The sequence below is a fragment of the Phaseolus vulgaris genome, chromosome 7 (genome assembly GCF_051622355.1).
Source record: "Phaseolus vulgaris cultivar YP4 chromosome 7, ASM5162235v1, whole genome shotgun sequence".
NCBI classification, from domain to species: Eukaryota; Viridiplantae; Streptophyta; class Magnoliopsida; order Fabales; family Fabaceae; genus Phaseolus; species Phaseolus vulgaris.
The window spans coordinates 5338840-5355185 of NC_143504.1; the positions used below are offsets into that span (position 1 = coordinate 5338840).

The 16346-nt window shown below is 29.9% G+C and overlaps 1 long non-coding RNA gene across 1 annotated transcript; it reads left to right on the top strand.

The window, feature by feature from the left end:
- The first annotated feature begins 2766 nt into the window (after nt 1-2766).
- On the top strand, nt 2767-3812 carry LOC137828694 (uncharacterized). The gene is made up of 2 exons (XR_011083949.1): nt 2767-2998; nt 3524-3812. It is a non-coding gene; the product is annotated as an uncharacterized LOC137828694 (long non-coding RNA).
- The last annotated feature ends 12534 nt before the right edge of the window (nt 3813-16346 follow it).

Below are 16346 nucleotides of genomic sequence, written 5' to 3' on the forward strand. Positions count from 1 at the left end.
TATTAAAAATAAAATTAATTATAGATATTATATATTAGAAAAATTTAATTAACTCAAACCTACACACAAAAATAATTCATTATTTATATATACTTTTAATAATAATGATAAATTTGTAAACTTACATTTTACACCTTTAAAATATTTTTTAAATTCCCTCCCAACTATCACATCATCACAAATTCAATCAACCATACTCACATAATTACTCTATCATCATTCGATCCAAATAACTTCACACATCTTCTCTAATCCTCACAAATCAACATCTTCCCCGCAAATTTTGAAATCTAAATAATTGGTAGTTAAAACATTGATAACTAATTAGATACCAATTTAGAAACTATTTGCCAATAATAGAAACTAATTTAGAAACCACTAATTTTTTTAGTCTTTAAAATGGTCTCCAATTTAGTCACTATAGCAACTAATTATTTTTTGTTTCTAAAATTGGTTTCTATTTAATGATTTACTTGTAGTGTTATATTAATATTAATATTAAAAAAACTATTAAATAACAATCAAATTTAGAGACAAAAAATAATTAGTCACTATATTAACTAAGTTAGATAATATTTGAAAAATTAAAAATTATTTTTATATAAATTATTTATATTATTAATAAAAATTATAAAATAATTTATAAATTTGTATCTAACAATGTTAGTAGCTAAAATTTTTGGTAAGTAATGTATATATCAATTTTAGAAACTATTTTATAATTTTTTATTAATAATATAAAGTAATTTAATATCAATTTTTTTAATTTATAAAATAATATATAATTTAAAATATAATAACTAATTATTTTAATTTCTAAAATTAATTAATATTTTTCTTGAAATATAATATTATTAATATTATTTTTTAGTAATACTTTTATTATTATTATTATTATTATTATTATTAATCATATTAAGATTATTAACATTAATATTAAGGATTTTAATAATAATAACAATATTTTATTATATAATGTTTAAAGTTTGATTTGGAATCAAAACACGCATTCCATGCGTGATCTCTTCTGATGTTTACATATAATTTAATATATTTCAATAACTGATTTTTTAATTAATTTGTAAGTAAACTAATGCACAATTTAAAAATAAATTTATAAATAATTATATACGGATAAATCCAATAAATAATATCTATATAATTAGATACTGATATTACTTACGAATATCAACATATGAATTTACTTATAAATTTTTAAATCTCCTGGTAGATATTTATGTCTAATTTATTTATGAATTTTTTTTTTTACAATTCGTAGATAATTTTGTTTACTTATCAAATTTTTTTTATTATCTACGGATTTTTTTAGTAGGTAATAACGAATTTTCTTATAGCATTATGTCGGCTCTAAAAAAAAAATAAATGATGTATAAAACATGTTTGAGCGGTGGGAAGAATTTCTCGATGTGTAACACTAAAATGATAAAAAAGATATTTTTAATGTGCAACAACTAGAAAACAACATGCAGGACGACTTAATGCAACTTTGGGGGGGCAGTTTAGGACAATAACAGTCACACAACATAACACAAGATGAGACACAAGAAGAGACACAAGGTGGGAGCAATAACGATTTGGTGTGTCGACTAGGTAGGGGGAGTGGGTGACACATGGATGACAGAGATTGGGGGATGTGACATTAAGCTCAGGGATAAACACAAAAGTGACAACACGAATCATGAACAAAGAAGAAGACAAATGGGTAATGGCACAAAAGAAAAGTGTCATGAATAAGGTGTTTTAAAAGAAGTCAAACTTTTTACATTGATTCACCATAACTAATGTAAAAATTCATTTCTACATTAAGTGCAAAAATGAATGATATTTTTTTTTACGTCTTCACTTAGTTACCAAAATGTCACTGTACATATTTTTTGTCGTTATTTTTAGGCCATTCAACGTCAAAATTGTAATGTAAATGAGCTTTCTACACTAGTGAACTCACAAGGTTGTTGTTAGAAGGGATTTAATTTTTGTAGAAAATAAACTGCAAAATGAGCATAAACTAAAAAACTTTATAACTTGGTTTGTAGGTTAACCAAATCTCAAGCACTAGATATTTGATTGCTTTATTCTTAGTCTTGGTTACAACATATTTAGTTTAGACTTGTATCTATTATAATAAGTTTGATGAGAATGTTTTATCATCCTAGTATTATATATGAATGATATGTTACGGTAAATTTCAACAATTAAATAAAATAATTGGAGACAAAGATGACAAACGAGTCTAATATAAAACTTGGAACTAGTAAATGCGATTTTAGAAATACATATTTATCGAGACAAAAAATAGATAAGAAAGTTTGATTTTCTCAAAATAATTATTTTTTCAACCTAGTTTGATCAATTATAAGGTATCCGAGTAACAATAAAAAAAAGAACGTTATCCGAGTAACAATAAAAAAAAGAACGTTATGTCATTTTTCCTTGCTGAAAAGGAGAAAAGGTTGTAGTGTTTTTTTTCTTTGAACAAATTAGGTTCACAGTATAGATATCTTCTCAATTCAACACATGACAAATTGATCAATCACAAAGAAAATTGGCATTGGACCATGAAAGGTGGAAGAAAGCAAGCCTTTTTCCATTATTAATCAATTTGTTTCCGAATTCTTTTCTTTAAGTTAGGATATTCTAACTAACAAACGCCCCAAATTTTAGCAAACGTTGACTTTGTTTGTGGTTCATAAACCATTTACACAACTATATATATTCATGTACCTTCCCAAACCAAGGTAAGGGAAGGAGGAAAGTAAATCACCAACAACAACAACAGGACAAAAAATAACTAAAATGGCAAACAAATATGTTGCATTGTTGTTGTTGGTATGCCTCACAGTTGTTGCAACTGTTGAAGCTGAAAAATACCAAACTCCATGCGTTCACGATTGTCTCTCAGTTAAATGCGGCGAACACCCCTCAAGCTTTTGCAAGTTCCTTTGTGGTTTCGGTTGTTCAAGTGCTGGAATGGTAAATGGTAAGTTAATTTGTTTACACATAAATATTTTTTTTTTATATTCTGTGAAATATTGGAATAATTTTTTTTAATAAAACCTTAATTGTTTTAATAAATCAACAATATTTAATATAAATAAATTCAATGCTTTTTCATCTTCGGGTTTAGATTTCAAAATCATAAGACAAAATTGTTAAGGAAAATAGGCATTATCTTATGGATGAAACTTCTTATTTCCACTTCAATTGGAATTGTTTAAAATATTGTCATTAAATTTTGAATGAAGATAAAAATATGACATAGTGTATTGATATTATAATTTATTTTATTTCTTTATTTATTATCAGTGTATTTGAGTGTGTAATAATATACAAGATAATTGTTTCTTTTACTTAATTAAAAATAAAAGAAAGAAATAAAATTATTCTCATTTAAAATAGTTATTGTAGTTTATAGACATGAAGAAGATTGATTATGTTTATGTGTATGTGAATTTCATAAATATTTATTATTCTTGAGTTTTTTATTTTAAAATGTACCATGCAGCAAATAAGATAAAAACAAATGGAGTGAAGACAAAAACAGCACAATCATCACAGCCAGAAGCACCACAGTTATCAAGAAAGGTTCAAGCACAATCAGAGAAAGACTATAAAAAAGAAATGCAAAGCCTTCATTAAGATATCAGAGTTTTGTAGCATAGGTTTGGCAAAATAGAGTTAATGGGGCTTAACATGGTTTTTTCTCATTAACAAAAGGACATAATATTGTTATTTTTGTCCTATCCTCCTTTCCTCAATTATCATTAAATTAAATATTATCCATCTTTTTCTCACTCTCTTTTTTTTCTTTTCCGACCAATTCCATTTATCAATATTAACTAAGTATAAATGCCACAACTATAACTATGCACCAATTTACGTAAAAAAAAAATATGATCAGTGTTACTAAGAAATAGTTACATTGAAAAAAAAATCAATTATGAGTTGAATTACATGTTATAATAGAAAAATAATTCTAATTAACATTAAGTACAAATAATTATAGTTGACTATAATCGAAATAATCTATTTGATATCAATCCAGAAATTCCATTGATGTTAATTAATGTTTGTTGAAAATTAACACTAGCTTTCATAAGTAAAAAAAAAAAGTCTAATGATGGTTATTATAATTGATTTTGACCTAAAAAGAATCTTTTGTTAACACTTAATCTAAAAAATAATGTTGAGTGAAAGCTCTTACTTTGACTAGTACAACAATGTCTCGACTTCGACAAAGTTATCGACATTCCAACATCATTTAGTGACACCTAACCAAATCAAGACAATAGCAATTTAACCAAAGTGCATGAAAAGGTATGAAGTAAAAATTGTACACGTGAAAGGCAAGAAAGTATAAACATTTGAAACTCTTACATTTTTTCCAGCAAAAATGTTATCTATTTATAAATAACAATACTTGAGGTGCTTGGACCCATATATAAAAATTGTGTAAGATAATATGTTAAAAAAAAATAAGCTTATCACACTCAAATTCTTGCCTAACCTACACAATAATGGTACATTCCCTTTCAGACTTCATAAAGACAATTATTATTAGCTACACAACTACCACATATACTTAGGCCATTGACTAACTTCTTTTATGTAACTCCCTTGCATTTAATATTTCATTGTTAAGAATATCTCCTGCCGCTTTGCTTTGTTGCCTTTCCAATAAGTGCAGTACTACTTAGACTTAGACATCATGCATATTTCTCATTACTTCGTTGTTGCTAATTGTGGCACCTATACCCTTTCATAACTTAAATTTTGTTCATGCTTTGTGTCTGGTTGCATGGAGGAAACTCAAACTAGAGGAGGTTGTGCACTATTATATTTAAAAAACTAGTTCAACTTTAGCTACTTCTGCATTCCATTCCTTCCGTATTTCATTTTTTTGTCGTTTTTACATTCATTTTGGTTTTCTTTTTTCTGCTTTGTATGCATGTTCACCTTTGATAATGAGAATGTACTTGTAGATTGATGTTCATCTTAAATAAATTCGTCTAAAGCTTCAATGAAGAATGATATGTTGGATTTCAACGTGATTACATTTTTTGGTATTAATACTCGTAGTGGTAAAGTTATTTGTCCTTTTCCTGTCAGATGGAAGTTTCTTTCACCAGGATGTGTTAAAATTAACACTGATGGGGCTATTAGGGGTATCCTGGTCTTGCTACTTGTGGATGTATTTTTTGGGGAGTATGAGGGAGTTTATTGGAGCTTTCTCTGCATTTCTTGAAGTTCAGACTGCTATGGTTGCTGAGTTTTATGGAGTTATACATGTTATGAGAAACTCAAAAGATTGGGCATACTAATGTCTAACTTGAATGTGCTTTTGCCTTTATCTGTGTTGTGTTTATTGCTAGGACTAATGTTTAATGATGTCTAATATGAAAATTTTATAAAAAAATATATAAGTATTTATCATATTAATCTATCTGAAACATGATAAACTTAGCAATATATTGGCATTATATTCTCCTTTTCTGATTGGATTTTGTCACCTATAACCTGTGTTAGTATGGTAACAAGGTAAGTGCATAAGTTTGTAAGTTTTTTTCATAATCTAATGAAAGTAATTTAAAAGAGTCATTACAATCTTCTATACATACTGTAAGTAAGGTTGGATATTGCAATAAATTGGCATCAATTACTCAAGGTCAAGGGTATAGGTTGTTTTGTCTCTTTGAATTAGTTTGATTGGTGGGGAGTGTTGTTTTCTTGGTGCAGGTTAAGATGGTGGGGAGCAGGGAATCTATCCTGTAAAAGAAGCACGAAGTGAACAAAGATCGTGGAAGGAGGCTTGAAGATTTTATGCATCCAGCGTAAAAGAGTGCCTTCAATTAGTGGGATGTTTGTGGAATTGTTTATGCAGATAATACTGGATGCAAATTTAAGTAGAAGTTCAAAGAATAATAATTCTGTTACTGATGTAGAATCACAAAGGTTATTCGTATATGCAAGCTTTTAAGGTTTTGTGGCATTTCAGTAATGGCAAAATGTTGATTCTTTAGGAGGGTTTGGACTACTAGAAGCGTTAGACTTTCTGTGTGCATTGTAGCAGCCAATTTAAGATGCTTATAATAGGATGCTGATTTTTTGGTGTGCAGTTTTGAGTTTGGTGATGTAACTCAATGACAAACTTCTTAAGCAGCTTTTTGGCTTTGAGTAGTGAGCCTTGAAAACTGCAGAAAAGCTTCATAGTTGGGGTATAAAATATCATTTTTTCACGAGAATTTAAAGCTGGATGGCATAGGAAGAAGGAGTGCATTTTAAGCAAATGTTGGGAGATTTGAGGGCATATGTTTGGGGGGAGTTAACATTGATTCTTGAAGAGTTATTTCTCTTTTGGAAGCCCAGGCTTGTATTGTTAAGTCTGGGAGTTAAAATAGCTGTACAATTTTTTAGTTTTTGTATAAGGGTTGGGATATCCCTGAAGTGTCTCCAATTTAATTTAATTAAATTTTTGCTGAAAGAAAAAACTTAGCAATATAATTTTTATTCAAAAGAATATAATATTATATATATATATATAAACTCATAATCCTATATTTTAAAAATTATTTTAATATTATTATTTGTAAATAAATTTTAAGCTAACAAAAACAAATTTATAGTGTTAAAGTAATATATACTCACCCATACAAAACAGTTAACAAATGGTAGTTGCAAAAAAGCAAAGACAGTAAGATAAAATCCAGTTGTCTATATGGTTTTCATCATATGAGAGAGAAAGCCATTTTGAAAGATCATCCCTCTTCCACACCCTCACTCTCCCTCAATCACTCTAATCTAAACAACTTTCACCCACTCTCTTCTTTGTTCTTACACAATACACACATCCTTAGTCATAATTACATCTTCACACGTAAACACAGATTTTGCCTCATATACTTAGTATACTCCCTCATCCATTTTACGCAAGATTATGTCTCCGTTCTATTTCCGAGTCTCACTTTTTAATATAAAATAAAATTCCATAAATTTATACAATCAAATACTTCTAAATTTTTAGAATTATAATTTATTTTCAAATTTTTTACCTAATTAATATATTTTGGCATAAAATATTTTAATCTTTATATAAAAATATTATTGTCTAAAAGTTATTATTCATGCGTATTATGAGGAATTTAGTGAGATTTCTTTGTCCTTTTTAAGACTCAATTGTCAGATGTTTACAATTTGAGGGAACAAAATGACTATTTATCCTTCAAATTAATATATTTGTTTTGCTTACAGAAAATACAAAATTAATAAGTTGTTATTAATATTAAGGAAATGTCCAAGGCCAAAACCATTTAGATTTTCTTGAAATATGGCATGAAGATAAGGATTATGAGCATATATTTATTCACACTCACTAGTCTTATTCATAGATTATTGGACTATAATAATAAATAAATTCATTGTTTTAATTACTATTCTTATAATTGAGTTTATTTGGGCCTTAACTATTATTATTGTTAATTTTGTGTTTTTAGAGTAAATTATCCGGAGGAAGCATCTACCTTTGTGAATTGGCCAAATATGCAAAAGTCCAAGTTGCTTCTTGAACCAAAACAGGAAACAAATTCTGAGGAGAAGAAAGAGAAAATAAAATCTACAATATCTCAGAAATAGAATTGGAAGCAAATCTTCAGCAAAATACAAGAATTCTAGAAAGATGGAAACTTGGAAACGGTTAACAAAATATAAACTACAATATTCTCTCAAGATCCTTAGAGCAGAAAAGTCTATAAAAGGACACAAGCATCAAGGAGAAAAGGGAGAGCTTCATAGGGTTTTCTTAGTTTATTTTCTTCTTAGTAATTCTTTTATTTTGCCTCCGCATGGAAGGCTAAACCTTTTTGGTTGATTCCTTTGTAATTTTCCATTGAATTCTGAGGTTTTGTTCAATAAAAGTTTTGATTTTTAAGTCTCTATAGTAGTTGTTTTTATTGTCTAATCTCCTGGAAACCTAGTTTTTGTGAGAGGTTGTACTTGAACGTATGATTGAGAGTCTTCCTTGTCTTAAACTTTGGTTTCTTAATTAGTTTGCATCGTTCTAATTAATTTCTTGGGCGCATGATTAAAGAGAGAGAGGAGGTAAGCATTCCCATGGAGTATATGCACGAAACAAAGTGGGTATTGATTAAACCAGTAGACGCATGTTTTACTGGAGAGTTTCAGTTGAATTAGATTGGTGCATGTTCAATCTGGTTTAACTCTATTGGAGGATTGAGAAAAGATTAATCTTTAGAGAACCTGTGAAGAATTCAATGGTGGAAGAACTTGGGATCAACCGCTTTTTATTTGCTATTTTAATCTCTTTTATATTTTCTGCACAACTATCTCAAACCCCCTTTTTATCTTTATTGTTATTGCTAACTTTTATTGCTTGCAGATATATTTTAAACCCTGATCAATTGATTTTACTATTGAATTCGTTGGGAGACGACTTGGGGTCATCTGGCCACAATTATATTATCATCTCTCTAGTATTAGACAAGTCTACGCTAGAATCATATTAATTTGACAGAAAAACGACAACTATCAATAATGATTTTGGTAACCTTATCAAAAGTAAATGGGAAAACTTCCTAGTGTTGGGAAACAACATACAAAAGCTAAAGGATAAATTAAAAATGCTAGAGGGGATTTGAAAGTTTGGAACAAAGAGGTTTTTGGATACATGGATAGGCTCAAGCTAGATTTGTTAAATGAAATACAAGTGTTAGAGCAGTTGGATGATGTTGATAACCTTGAAAAGAACAAGATCTGGGATTGAAGGGAGCTCTTGAGCCAGTTTCAAGTTATAAATATGAGAAACGAATCTCTCTTACAACAAAAATCAAGGGCATTGTGGTTCAAACAGGGAGACTCCAACTCCAAATACTTCCTTAATGGGATTATCCTTCACTTACTTAGGTCTGCCGATAGGAGGTAATCCATGTAGATGCTCCTTTTGGGAGCCTGAATTATCAAAGATTAAAAAGAAGTTATATGTGTGGAAAAGAAGAAATCTATCATTCACGGGACGAGTGTGCCTTATAAAATCTGTAGTTAATGTCATACCTTTGTTCTACCTATCATTTTTTAAAGCACCGGTTGGTGTTTGCAAGGAAATCACAAAGTTACAGATAATTTTTTTGTGGGGGTGGGGGAAGAAGGAAAGAAAATTGCTTGGATTAGTTGGGAAAACATATGTAAATCGAAAGCGGAGGGTGGCCTTGCCATTAGAAGTATAAATTTGTTTAATAATGCACTCCTGACAAAATGAAAATGGAGAATGATGTCCCATGAGGTTGGCCTTTGGAAGGATGTTCTAGAATCAAAGTATGGATCATGGAGGAGGGTAAATCTAATAACACCGGATCAGAATAAGTACAAATATAGATGGTGGACTGATTTATGTAAGGTATGTAACACCGATCAAGGAACTAATTTGTTTGACTCAAATGTGGTTTGGGAAGTGGGGTATGGGTCATAATTAAAATTCGGGGAAGACAAGTGGTTACACAATTCTCAGCTAAAAAAGGAGTACCCTAAAATCTATAATAATTCTCTGATCAAAGGCAAACCAATTGATAGATTCAGAAGTTGGTCTAGGGAAGGTTGGAATTGGGCTTTTAGTTGGAGAAGGGATTGATTTGAATGAGAAAGACCTATGCTAGAAGATTTTATGGTTTGTATATCACAATCATTTTTACATTCAGATAAGGAAGATAAATGGTTATGGAGTGACCCCCATCTTATAGCTTTTCAGTAAAGTTTGCATATACAAAGTTAGCTAATCATGATGCAGGGGTACTTCTAAATCATTTTTTGTGTTGTGGAGCTTAAAGGTTACTCCCTCTGCACAATTATTTGTTTAGAGGGCTTTTTCAAATAAGGTAGCAACCAAAAAGAATCTGTTGAAAAAGGGGAATTATCTTGAGGGACACATTGTGTACCCTATATGGGAGGGAGGAGGAGACAACTTCACACAGTCTTATTACATGTATTGTGTCAAATGCAGTTTGGAATTTGTGCAACAGTTGACTTGGTATTAGTTCAGTGAACCACAATGTCCTGATTAATCATTTTGAACAATTCTACTATTCCTGTTTCAATAATTAGGGTAATAGTTTATGGAAAAGTCTTTGCGTCTCGGTGATGTGGAGTATTTGGAAGCATAGAAATATGTCTATTTTTAATCAAGCAAAGGTTGAAGCAGAGGAAATTCTTTCCATGGCTCAAGTCCAGTCTTGGGCTTGGATGAAACATAAAGTAAGGAAGGTCATTTTCTCTTTTTCTGACTGGTTGGTGTCTCCCTTATTTGCATTAACATGGCGACTAAATAAATTTGCTCGCATAAAATTTACTCATTTGTATTTGCGTGTCTGAATGGCTATAATGTACGCTCGTTGTCTCAATGCATTAACTCAGGCGTAAATACGTTACTAGGTTTTTATGCATTCCAAGGGTTTATTTTCCATTTTCTTGCGCTGGCTGAGAGGCGTGGAAGGTTTTTGTTCTATGTGCAGGTTGTGTTGTAGCATTATTGGGTGTGTTAGAGCTTCCTGTGATGGCGACACGGTTGTGGAAAACAAATATCATTTGGTTGAAAAAGGATGCATCGAAAAGAGACCAAAGATGGTGTATGAGACAATAGAAGGACTATGGGATCTGTAACTTAGGATGGAAGGAAGAAGACAAAATTAGAGTAAAGATTTTTCTGACAAGTGTAGAATGAGATACCTTTTGCAGCAAAATAGTTGATGCTAGTGTAAGGGAAAGCAATGCAGATTGTCTTATCAACTTTGAAGGGATATTTGACCATCACTAGAGGTTTTTATGAGAAAGTTTTTGGGAGTGTATCTGTGAGCGGTTTAAAGTATATTGTGCTGGAAATATGCATATTTGTTGCATAATATATTTTATTTTGTTTTTTCTATAGTGCTGGAAAATGCAGAGTTGCTGCACTGAAAAACATTGGTTCTTATAAGTTTTCAGGTGGTTGAGATGATTTTGGATGTTTTCTTGTGTTTTTTTTAATAATTGTATAAAGGTTGGGACACCCGTGAAATGTTCCCTTTAATTAATTTAATCTTTATTGGAAAAAAAGGGGAAATGTCCAAGTCTTGCAAGTAGAAAAGGAGGTGCACAACTTTTGTTGCTTTATAAAGTGTGTTATGTTCTTCAGCATATTATTTCTTATAGATAAAATTATCTATATCCAATGTTATTAAGCTTGAAATTAATTAATTTATTCTCTTACTAATTGACTTAGACTCCTTAATTACATAATTGTTTCAAGCTTTGGTATAAGTAAAAAAAAATTTGCTTCGAAATTCATGTTAGTTGTTTGAATCTATGATTTTAACAATGCTTTCTTCTACTAGCATCCTATCAAATTCAGAGGTAATTGTATAACCAATGTTCTGCATGGGAAGAACACAAAGTAATGACTGACAAAATGGTCACTAAGCGAGAAAACATACACATTGCATTTTTTATATATGAAATAGAAAATAGATTAGAACTTTCAATATCTTTTGTTAAATTTAGAGCATTGAAGAACCTATGCCATTGTTTGTTTCTAAAAAGGAAAAAATGTTTTAGTTTTTTCTTTGAGAAAATTAGGTTTACAAAATAGATATCTTCTCAGTTGGATACAGGACATATTGATTAATCACACTTCAAACTGGAGTTAGACCACGAAAGGTGGAAGAAAACAAGCCTTTTAAATTAATAACCGGTTCTTTTCCATATCTTCTCTTAAAGTTAAAAATATTCTAACTAATAACAACCCCAAATTTTAGCAATAGATGTTGACTCTTTTTGTGGTTCATAAACCATTTACACAACTATATATACTCATCTATCTTCCAAAACTAAGGTAAGGGAAGGAGGAAAATAAAACCACCAACAACAACAGAAAAAAAAATAACTAAAATGGCAAACAAATACGTTGCATTGTTGTTGGTGGTGTGCCTCACAGTTGTTGCAACTGTTGAAGCTGAAAAATACCAAACTCCATGCGTTCACGATTGTCTCTCAATTAAATGCGGCGAACACCCCTCAAGCTTTTGCAAGTTCCTTTGTGGTTTCGGTTGTTCAAGTGCTGGAATGGTAAATGGTAAGTTAATATTTTTACACATAAATATTATTTTTGTATATTCTGTGAAATATTGGAATAATTTTTTTTAATAAAACCTTAATTGTTTTAATAAATCAACAATATTGAATATAAATAAATTCAATGCTTCTTCATCTTCGGGTTTAGATTTCAAAATCATAAGACAAAATTGTTAAGGAAAATAGGCATTATATTATGGATGAAACTTCTTATTTCCACTTCAATTGGAATTGTTTAAAATGTTCTCATTAAATTTTGAATGAAGATAAAAATATGACATAGTGTATTGATATTATAATTTATTTTATTTCTTTATTTACTATTAGTGTATTTGAGTGTGTATTAATATCCAAGATAATTGTTTCTTTTACTTAATTAAAAATTAAAGAAATAAATAAAAATATTCTCATTTAAAATAGTTATTGTAGTTTATAGACATGAAAGAAGATTGATTATGTTTATGTGTATGTGAATTTCATAAATATTTATTATTCTTGAGTTTTTTATTTTAAAATGTACCATGCAGCAAATAAGATAAAAACAAATGGAGAGAAGACAAAAACAACACAATCATCACAACCAGAAGCACCTCAATTATCAAGAAAGGTTCAAGCACAATCAGAGAAAGACTATAAAAAAGAAATGCAAAGCATTCATTAAGATATCGGAGTTTTGTAGCATAGGTTTGGCAAAATAGAGTTAATGGGGCTTAACATGGTTTTTTCTCACTAACAAAAGGACATAATATTGTTATTTATGTCCTATCCTCCTTTCCTCAATTATCATTAAATTAAATATTATCAATCTTTTTCTCACTCTCTTTTTTTCTTTTCCAACCAATTCCATTTATCAAAATTAACTAAGTATAAATGTCACAACTATGCACCAATTTACGTAAAAAAAAACATGATCAGTGTTACTAAGAAATAGTTACATTGAAAATAAATCAATTACGAGTTGAATTACATGTTATAGGAAAAATATTCTAATTAATGTTATAATAGGAAAAATGATTCTAATTAATATTAAGTAGAAATAATTATAGTTGACTATAATCGAAATAATCTATTTGATATCAATACAAAAATTCCATCGATGTTAATTAATGTTTGTTGAAAATTAACAATAGCTTTCATAAGTAAAAAAAAAAAAAGTCTAACGATGGTTATTACAATTGATTTTGACTTGAAAGAACCTTTTGTTAACACTTAATTAAAAAATAATGTTGAGTGAAAGCTCTTACTTTGACTGGTACAACAATGTCTCGATTTCGACAAAGCTACCGACATTTCAACATCATTTAGTGACACCTAATCAAATCAAGACAATAGCAATTTAACCAAAGTGCATGAAAAGGTATGAAGTAAAAATTGTACACGTGAAAGGCAAGAAAGTATAAACATTTGAAACTCTTACCTTTTTTCCAGCAAAAATGTTATCTATTTATAAATAACAATACTTGAGGTGCTTGGACCCATATATAAAAATTGTGTAAGATAATATGTTAAAAAAAAATAAGCTTATCACACTCAAATTCTTGCCTAACCTACACAATAATGGTATATTCCCTTTCAGACTTCATAAAGACAATTATTATTAGCTACACAACTACCACATATACTTAGGCCATTGACTAACTTCTTTTATGTAACTTCCTTGCATTTAATATTTCATTGTTAAGAATATCTCCTGCCGCTTTGCTTTGTTGCCTTTCCAATAAGTGTAGTACTACTTAGACTTAGACATCATGCATATTTCTCATTACTTCGTTATTGCTAATTGTGGCACCTATACCCTTTCATAACTTAAATTTTGTTCATGCTTTGTGTCTGGTTGCATGGAGGAAACTCAAACTAGAGGAGATTGTGCACTATTATTTTTAAAAAAATAGTTCAACTTTAGCTACTTCTGCATGCCATTCCTTCCGTATTTCATTTTTTTGTCGTTTTTACATTCATTTTGGTTTTCTTTTTTCTGCTTTGTATGCATGTTCACCTTTGATAATGAGAATGTACTTGTAGATTGATGTTCATCTTAGATCTTCACCTTAATTTCTCAAACCATAAACCTTCCAACATGTTTGACTGAAAGTTGCATAAATCTCAATATGTCTATGTCAGACTTAATATTCCTATTTTGACACGGTTACATCTTCTATGTATCCTTTCACATCCATTGAGTCCACTTCATTCATAAGCCATTCTAGTTTGTTTTCATTGCTTCACTTGTCTTTTATAATTATCCTTCATATCCTATACACTATGATTATATTCTCTTAATGGTGTATTGTCTTGCCTGCTGCTTGTTGGACCTATAGTTCTCCTTCTCTTTTAGTTTCATATAGGTTTATATATACACTCTAGGACCATGTATTATTTAGTACATCCACTAAATTCAACCTTACTCTTGTTCACCTTGATTTTGATGTTTCATCACCCATTTGTTTCTCTTTTTGATGACCTTTTCCCTGGTCTATTGTTGTTAGATACCTATAGTCCTCCCACCCTTTCATTTGTCTATTGATACTATGTATTGTCAAGTATTTTTTGTTTTATAAAAGGGCTATGTACCTCATTACCTATTTCCCCCTTCATTTGTGATTTTCCAACATTGACCTAGTTCTTCATATATTCTAAACATGTCAAAGGCTCTAAACACCAATCTTAATATGAGAAGGACACTGTAGGATATTCATTGGTTATCCAAGCCCAAATAATTACCTTTATTTTACCAATAACGTCTTCTTCATTTGTCCTTTCATTCCTAAATATTATTCCATTTATATGCTTCCAAATATTCTAGATAATGGTTACCCACATGCACTTCTAGACATGATTACCTTTCCTTTTCAGGTTTGGAATATTGAATTGGTGAAAATGCTGAACTAGTTAGTCATGATGTGTTGTTTTAACACGTGTCCTTTATTACACCTATTTTATATTCTATTTGCTACCTTACAAGAAAATAACAAATGAGATAATGTATAATCAGTTAGACCGCACATAACACACCTTTTATTGCCAATACTAACTCCCTTATGACATAAATTATCCTTACTGTCCACTCTATCCAAAAACACTCTCCATACCAAAATTTGAGCATAAAATATTATTTATATTTCGAAAATGGCTATAAAACAAGCCATCCTATCCATTATCCTTCTTTTAGTTTATTATATGCCAACTTAACAATGTACACCTGAGTTTCCCCATCCTTCCATAGCCATATATCATTCCTAGTTCTAATAGGCATGTTCTTCGTTAGCTCCTGCATCAACATCTCAACCCTATGGTTGTTCCCATTCGAAGCATACTATTCTCCACTCCAAGCACCATTCTTATAAATTAACTTTCCATCTTCCTAATTCTCCGACCTTTGCATTTTTAACTTAGAGTTATTGTATAATCTCATTTATCTATGTATTAATCCTTTCCATCCAACTTTCTATCGTCCCAAATTATTATCTTATAATGTCATTTCCGAGCTTCAATGTGGTATTTTCTTCATACTAGCTTGTCTTCTTCCTTTTCTACCATCATGAGTCATTTTTGACATAGTAGTTGCCTTTAAGCCCTTATTTGATCCATACTTCATTATAAAATATCTATCCACATGCCTTGACTTTCTATTTAAATCCTCTATTTCCATTTTGCTAAAAAGACGTAGTTGAACATATTCAAATCCTTCCCACCTAGGCTACTATTTTATTTTGGCTTACAAATATTCTCTCATTTATCCAAGCAATTTTCAGACCATCTTCTCCCTACTTTTGTTTATATTTTCCTCAGTTCCTTTCTCATTTCCACATGCATTTTGAAAAATGAAAAATAATACAATAAGAAGACATTAAAGGGAAAAACTTTATAGACATATTCTCCCTACAAAGGTTAAGTTGCTTCCTTTCCATATTACTAGTCCTTTTCTTAATTTTTCCCACTATTGCTTCCCATAACTTATAACTTTGAGGATTGTCCTCAATTTTTATTCCCAAGTATGTAAATGGTATATTCATCATATTAGAATTTAGCATAACTCAAAAACTATCTAGAATTTGTCTCTCACACCCTCTATTTTTCTTTTGGCAAACTTTACCTTTTCAGTCTCGACGTAATCTCAAGACAATTGAGCATGCCTCTTACATCAAGAACATTTTTAGTTTTTGCCTCACACAAGAAAATTATCATTTTCAAATTGCAAAATACTTATATCTCTTTAACAC